This window comes from Phyllobates terribilis, unplaced genomic scaffold (assembly GCF_046119375.1).
Source record: "Phyllobates terribilis strain yellow unplaced genomic scaffold, ASM4611937v1 Scaffold_4__5_contigs__length_816908805, whole genome shotgun sequence".
In the NCBI taxonomy this organism is placed as follows: domain Eukaryota; kingdom Metazoa; phylum Chordata; class Amphibia; order Anura; family Dendrobatidae; genus Phyllobates; species Phyllobates terribilis.
Genome location: NW_027362764.1, coordinates 692,913,725 through 692,919,724, shown reverse-complemented (window position 1 = coordinate 692,919,724; position 6,000 = coordinate 692,913,725). Strand labels below are relative to the sequence as shown.

General features: G+C 54.2%; 3 non-coding genes across 3 annotated transcripts; all 3 read right to left on the bottom strand.

The window, feature by feature from the left end:
* Positions 1–1,463: 1,463 nt before the first annotated feature.
* LOC141266787 (5S ribosomal RNA) lies at positions 1,464–1,582 on the bottom strand. The gene has a single exon (XR_012320811.1). It is a non-coding gene; the product is annotated as a 5S ribosomal RNA (ribosomal RNA).
* Positions 1,583–3,267: 1,685 nt separating this feature from the next.
* Positions 3,268–3,386, bottom strand: LOC141266192 (5S ribosomal RNA). The gene has a single exon (XR_012320245.1). It is a non-coding gene; the product is annotated as a 5S ribosomal RNA (ribosomal RNA).
* Positions 3,387–5,092: 1,706 nt separating this feature from the next.
* On the bottom strand, positions 5,093–5,211 carry LOC141267241 (5S ribosomal RNA). Its single transcript, XR_012321251.1, has one exon. It is a non-coding gene; the product is annotated as a 5S ribosomal RNA (ribosomal RNA).
* Between the last annotated feature and the right edge of the window lie 789 nt (positions 5,212–6,000).

The window sequence follows — 6,000 nt, the reverse complement described above, 5'->3', positions numbered from 1 at the left end:
ACAGGCCGGGAGCAGCGGCGAGACTCACCGGTAGACCTGGGTAGGGTGAGTAGAGCGCGGTTAGTTGCTTTCTAATAGCCTGCAGCCAGGGATTAACTTTTAATGAAAGGGAGCAACCCTTTTGACTGTCTGCCGCGCGCCGTACCTAGGAAGCGCACACTCACACACAGCGAGCATGCACAAGTTGCTCGCACGAGACCACATTCCCTATTTGCACCTGCAGCTTTTCCGCCACCATGCGTCAGACTCTCCTGCCTGTCTTATTATTATTTCAGGGCCTTAGCAGGAACCACCCCCTCAATTCCCTCCCGCTCCTTCCTAGCACTGAGGTTAGCTCCTGGGCAGCTGTCTGATTGGGTTAGTTACACAAGCTTCTTTGAAGAAGAAGACGTTACTTCTGCTGGCCCTCGTTAGGCGGTCGCCCTCTAAAACCATCCCCTGGGCAGCTGCTGAAAGCCTGGCCCCTTCACAGCGCGAGATGCTTTTAACGCCATCATTTGCATACGGCCGGCTGCGGGGTCAATAAGCACTCCTAGCCGTGGCAAGGAGCTCGGTGTGAGGCCTGGTAGAGGCGGCGGGGTTGCGTCCTTATCTTAGAGGTCTTGGGGGGCTTGGGAGGCTTGGGACTTCCATCCTCTACTTTACGTAAGGTCGGTGTCCAGCAAGGCGCCACTCCATGCTAGCCGAGCTGCGCAAGATGGCAAAACGTCATCAAAATTGTCTACAATACCTGGTGTTCTCAGGAGGTGTCCCAACCAAGTATTTCCGAACCCATCTCTGCTTTGCTTCCGAGATCGGACGTATCCAAGGTGGTATGGCCAGTAGACGCTGCTTGGCCCATTGACCGGCCAGCCTTCCTCAGGCTTGCGTGGGGACGAGAACTCTGGCCGTTCTGGGGCGGTCTCCGAAGGACCGATGCATAGGCTGTGCCATCCCTATAGGTGTTGTTTGTTGAGCAATGAAACACCTGCCGCATCAGATGTGTTTAAAAATGGCTCGGCGCAGGATCTCCTGCAGGCTAAACCGTTCATCGCGGGGATGTGACAGAAAGAGCAAGCTGGACCGACAACTTGGGGTGGAGCGAAACGCCCAGGAGTGAATGAAGGAAGAGGGTGAGATGGTTGCGAGTGAATTTGAGCTGCTCTTCGGGGGGGTCGTGTGGCCTGCAAAGGTGTTTTGCTTGGGTTGTGCTGTAAACTGGCCTCCAGGTCAGCGGCGGTTGCCTCCAGTCATGCGGGAGTCGCTGGTCCTGGTGAAAAGAAGCCTAGTATTAAAAGTAAATAAGCAACAATGCTGGAGGCCCACGGTGATGAGAAGGATGCTGGTATTTTGCAAGGATTAAATAGCGCAAGAGAGAAAGCAAATGAAAAGAAGAAAGGAGCATGTGTGCGCTTGTGATAAAAGGAATGGAAAAAAGGCATAGAGGAGAGTGACCCCTGCTTGTGGAAGTAAGAAAAAGCAAAAGCCTACAGCACCTGGTATTCCCAGGCAGTCTCCCATCCAAGTACTAACCAGGCCCAACCCTGCTTAGATTCCAAGATCAGACGAGATCAGGTGTGTTCAGGGTGGTGTGGCCGTAAGCAGAGACAGGCCTCTCACTTGCTGCTTTTCTACTTTGACGTCCGGTTGCCGGCTGCCCTTTCCAGTGCTTAGTGAGACAAGGTGCTTTTGTGCTTTCCTTTCTCTTCACTTTTTTGCTGGCTCCTTAAAAAGGTCTTGTAGACAGAATGCCCCGCTCAGAGCCGCTGAGCTCACTGATCGGCTGCCGCGCTGTCGACGGAACGTCAGCGTCGCGGCCAATGCCACAGGCCGGGAGCAGCGGCGAGACTCACCGGTAAACCTGGGTAGGGTGAGTAGAGCGCGGTTAGTTGCTTTCTAATAGCCTGCAGCCAGGGATTAACTTTTAATGAAAGGGAGCAACCCTTTTGACTGTCTGCAGCGCGCCGTACCTAGGAAGCGCACACTCACACACAGCGAGCATGCACAAGTTGCTCGCACGAGACCACATTCCCTATTTGCACCTGCAGCTTTTCCGCCACCATGCGTCAAACTCTCCTGCCTGTCTTATTATTATTTCAGGGCCTTAGCAGGAACCACCCCCTCAATTCCCTCCCGCTCCTTCCTAGCACTGAGGTTAGCTCCTGGGCAGCTGTCTGATTGGGTTAGTTACACAAGCTTCTTTGAAGAAGAAGACGTTACTTCTGCTGGCCCTCGTTAGGCGGTCGCCCTCTAAAACCATCCCCTGGGCAGCTGCTGAAAGCCTGGCCCCTTCACAGCGCGAGATGCTTTTAACGCCATCATTTGCATACGGCCGGCTGCGGGGTCAATAAGCACTCCTAGCCGTGGCAAGGAGCTCGGTGTGAGGCCTGGTAGAGGCGGCGGGGTTGCGTCCTTATCTTAGAGGTCTTGGGGGGCTTGGGAGGCTTGGGACTTCCATCCTCTACTTTACGTAAGGTCGGTGTCCAGCAAGGCGCCACTCCATGCTAGCCGAGCTGCGCAAGATGGCAAAACGTCATCAAAATTGTCTACAATACCTGGTGTTCTCAGGAGGTGTCCCAACCAAGTATTTCCGAACCCATCTCTGCTTTGCTTCCGAGATCGGACGTATCCAAGGTGGTATGGCCAGTAGACGCTGCTTGGCCCATCGACCGGCCAGCCTTCCTCAGGCTTGCGTGGGGACGAGAACTCTGGCCGTTCTGGGGCGGTCTCCGAAGGACCGATGCATAGGCTGTGCCGTCCCTATAGGTGTTGTTTGTTGAGCAATGAAACACCTGCCGCATCAGATGTGTTTAAAAATGGCTCGGCGCAGGGTCTCCTGCAGGCTAAACCGTTCATCGCGGGGATGTGACAGAAAGAGCAAACTGGACCAACAACTTGGGGTGGAGCGAAACGCCCAGGAGTGAATGAAGGAAGAGGGTGAGATGGTTGCGAGTGAATTTGAGCTGCTCTTCGGGGGGGTCGTGTGGCCTGCAAAGGTGTTTTGCTTGGGTTGTGCTGTAAACTGGCCTCCAGGTCAGCGGTGGTTGCCTCCAGTCATGCGGGAGTCGCTGGTCCTGGTGAAAAGAAGCCTAGTATTAAAAGTAAATAAGCAACAATGCTGGAGGCCCACGGTGATGAGAAGGATGCTGGTATTTTGCAAGGATTAAATAGCGCAAGAGAGAAAGCAAATGAAAAGAAGAAAGGAGCATGTGTGCGCTTGTGATAAAAGGAATGGAAAAAAGGCATAGAGGAGAGTGACCCCTGCTTGTGGAAGTAAGAAAAAGCAAAAGCCTACAGCACCCGGTATTCACAGGCGGTCTCCCATCCAAGTACTAACCAGGCCCAACCCTGCTTAGATTCCAAGATCAGATGAGATCGGGTGTGTTCAGGGTGGTGTGGCCGTAGGCAGAGACAGGCCTCTCACTTGCTGCTTTTCTACTTTGACGTCCGACTGCCGGCTGCCCTTTCCAGTGCTTAGTGAGACAAGGTGCTTTTGTGCTTTCCTTTCTCTTCACTTTTTTGCTGGCTCCTTAAAAAGGTCTTGTAGACAGAACGCCCCGCTCAGAGCCGCTGAGCTCACTGATCGGCTGCCGCGCTGTCGACGGAACGTCAGCGTCGCGGCCAATGCCACAGGCCGGGAGCAGCGGCGAGACTCACCGGTAGACCTGGGTAGGGTGAGTAGAGCGCGGTTAGTTGCTTTCTAATAGCCTGCAGCCAGGGATTAACTTTTAATGAAAGGGAGCAACCCTTTTGACTGTCTGCAGCGCGCCGTACCTAGGAAGCGCACACTCACACACAGCGAGCATGCACAAGTTGCTCGCACGAGACCACATTCCCTATTTGCACCTGCAGCTTTTCCGCCACCATGCGTCAGACTCTCCTGCCTGTCTTATTATTATTTCAGGGCCTTAGCAGGAACCACCCCCTCAATTCCCTCCCGCTCCTTCCTAGCACTGAGGTTAGCTCCTGGGCAGCTGTCTGATTGGGTTAGTTACACAAGCTTCTTTGAAGAAGAAGACGTTACTTCTGCTGGCCCTCGTTAGGCGGTCGCCCTCTAAAACCATCCCCTGGGCAGCTGCTGAAAGCCTGGCCCCTTCACAGCGCGAGATGCTTTTAACGCCATCATTTGCATACGGCCGGCTGCGGGATCAATAAGCACTCCTAGCCGTGGCAAGGAGCTCGGTGTGAGGCCTGGTAGAGGCGGCGGGGTTGCGTCCTTATCTTAGAGGTCTTGGGGGGCTTGGGAGGCTTGGGACTTCCATCCTCTACTTTACGTAAGGTCGGTGTCCAGCAAGGCGCCACTCCATGCTAGCCGAGCTGCGCAAGATGGCAAAACGTCATCAAAATTGTCTACAATACCTGGTGTTCTCAGGAGGTGTCCCAACCAAGTATTTCCGAACCCATCTCTGCTTTGCTTCCGAGATCGGACGTATCCAAGGTGGTATGGCCAATAGACGCTGCTTGGCCCATCGACCGGCCAGCCTTCCTCAGGCTTGCGTGGGGACGAGAACTCTGGCCGTTCTGGGGCGGTCTCCGAAGGACCGATGCATAGGCTGTGCCATCCCTATAGGTGTTGTTTGTTGAGCAATGAAACACCTGCCGCATCAGATGTGTTTAAAAATGGCTCGGCGCAGGGTCTCCTGCAGGCTAAACCGTTCATCGCGGGGATGTGACAGAAAGAGCAAGCTGGACCGACAACTTGGGGTGGAGCGAAACGCCCAGGAGTGAATGAAGGAAGAGGGTGAGATGGTTGCGAGTGAATTTGAGCTGCTCTTCGGGGGGGTCGTGTGGCCTGCAAAGGTGTTTTGCTTGGGTTGTGCTGTAAACTGGCCTCCAGGTTACCGGTGGTTGCCTCCAGGTCAGCGGTGGTTGCCTCCAGTCATGCGGGAGTCGCTGGTCCTGGTGAAAAGAAGCCTAGTATTAAAAGTAAATAAGCAACAATGCTGGAGGCCCACGGTGATGAGAAGGATGCTGGTATTTTGCAAGGATTAAATAGCGCAGGAGAGAAAGCAAATGAAAAGAAGAAAGGAGCATGTGTGCGCTTGTGAAAAAAGGAATGGAAAAAAGGCATAGAGGAGAGTGACCCCTGCTTGTGGAAGTAAGAAAAAGCAAAAGCCTACAGCACCTGGTATTCCCAGGCGGAATCCCATCCAAGTACTAAGCAGGCCCAACCCTGCTTAGATTCCGAGATCAGACAAGATCGGGTGTGGTCAGGGTGGTGTGGCCGTAGGCAGAGACAGGCCTCTCACTTGCTGCTTTTCTACTTTGACGTCCGGCTGCCGGCTGCCCTTTCCAGTGCTTAGTGAGACAAGGTGCTTTTGTGCTTTCCTTTCTCTTCACTTTTTTGCTGGCTCCTTAAAAAGGTCTTGTAGACAGAACGCCCCGCTCAGAGCCACTGAGCTCACTGATCGGCTGCCGCGCTGTCGACGGAACGTCAGCGTCGCGGCCAATGCCACAGGCCGGGAGCAGCGGCGAGACTCACCGGTAGACCTGGGTAGGGTGAGTAGAGCGCAGTTAGTTGCTTTCTAATAGCCTGCAGCCGGGGATTAACTTTTAATGAAAGGGAGCAACCCTTTTGACTGTCTGCAGCGCGCCGTACCTAGGAAGCGCACACTCACACACAGCGAGCATGCACAAGTTGCTCGCACGAGACCACATTCCCTATTTGCACCTGCAGCTTTTCCGCCACCATGCGTCAGACTCTCCTGCCTGTCTTATTATTATTTCAGGGCCTTAGCAGGAACCACCCCCTCAATTCCCTCCCGCTCCTTCCTAGCACTGAGGTTAGCTCCTGGGCAGCTGACTGATTGGGTTAGTTACACAAGCTTCTTTGAAGAAGAAGACGTTACTTCTGCTGGCCCTCGTTAGGCGGTCGCCCTCTAAAACCATCCCCTGGGCAGCTGCTGAAAGCCTGGCCCCTTCACAGCGCGAGATGCTTTTAACGCCATCATTTGCATACGGCCGGCTGCGGGGTCAATAAGCACTCCTAGCCGTGGCAAGGAGCTCGGTGTGAGGCCTGGT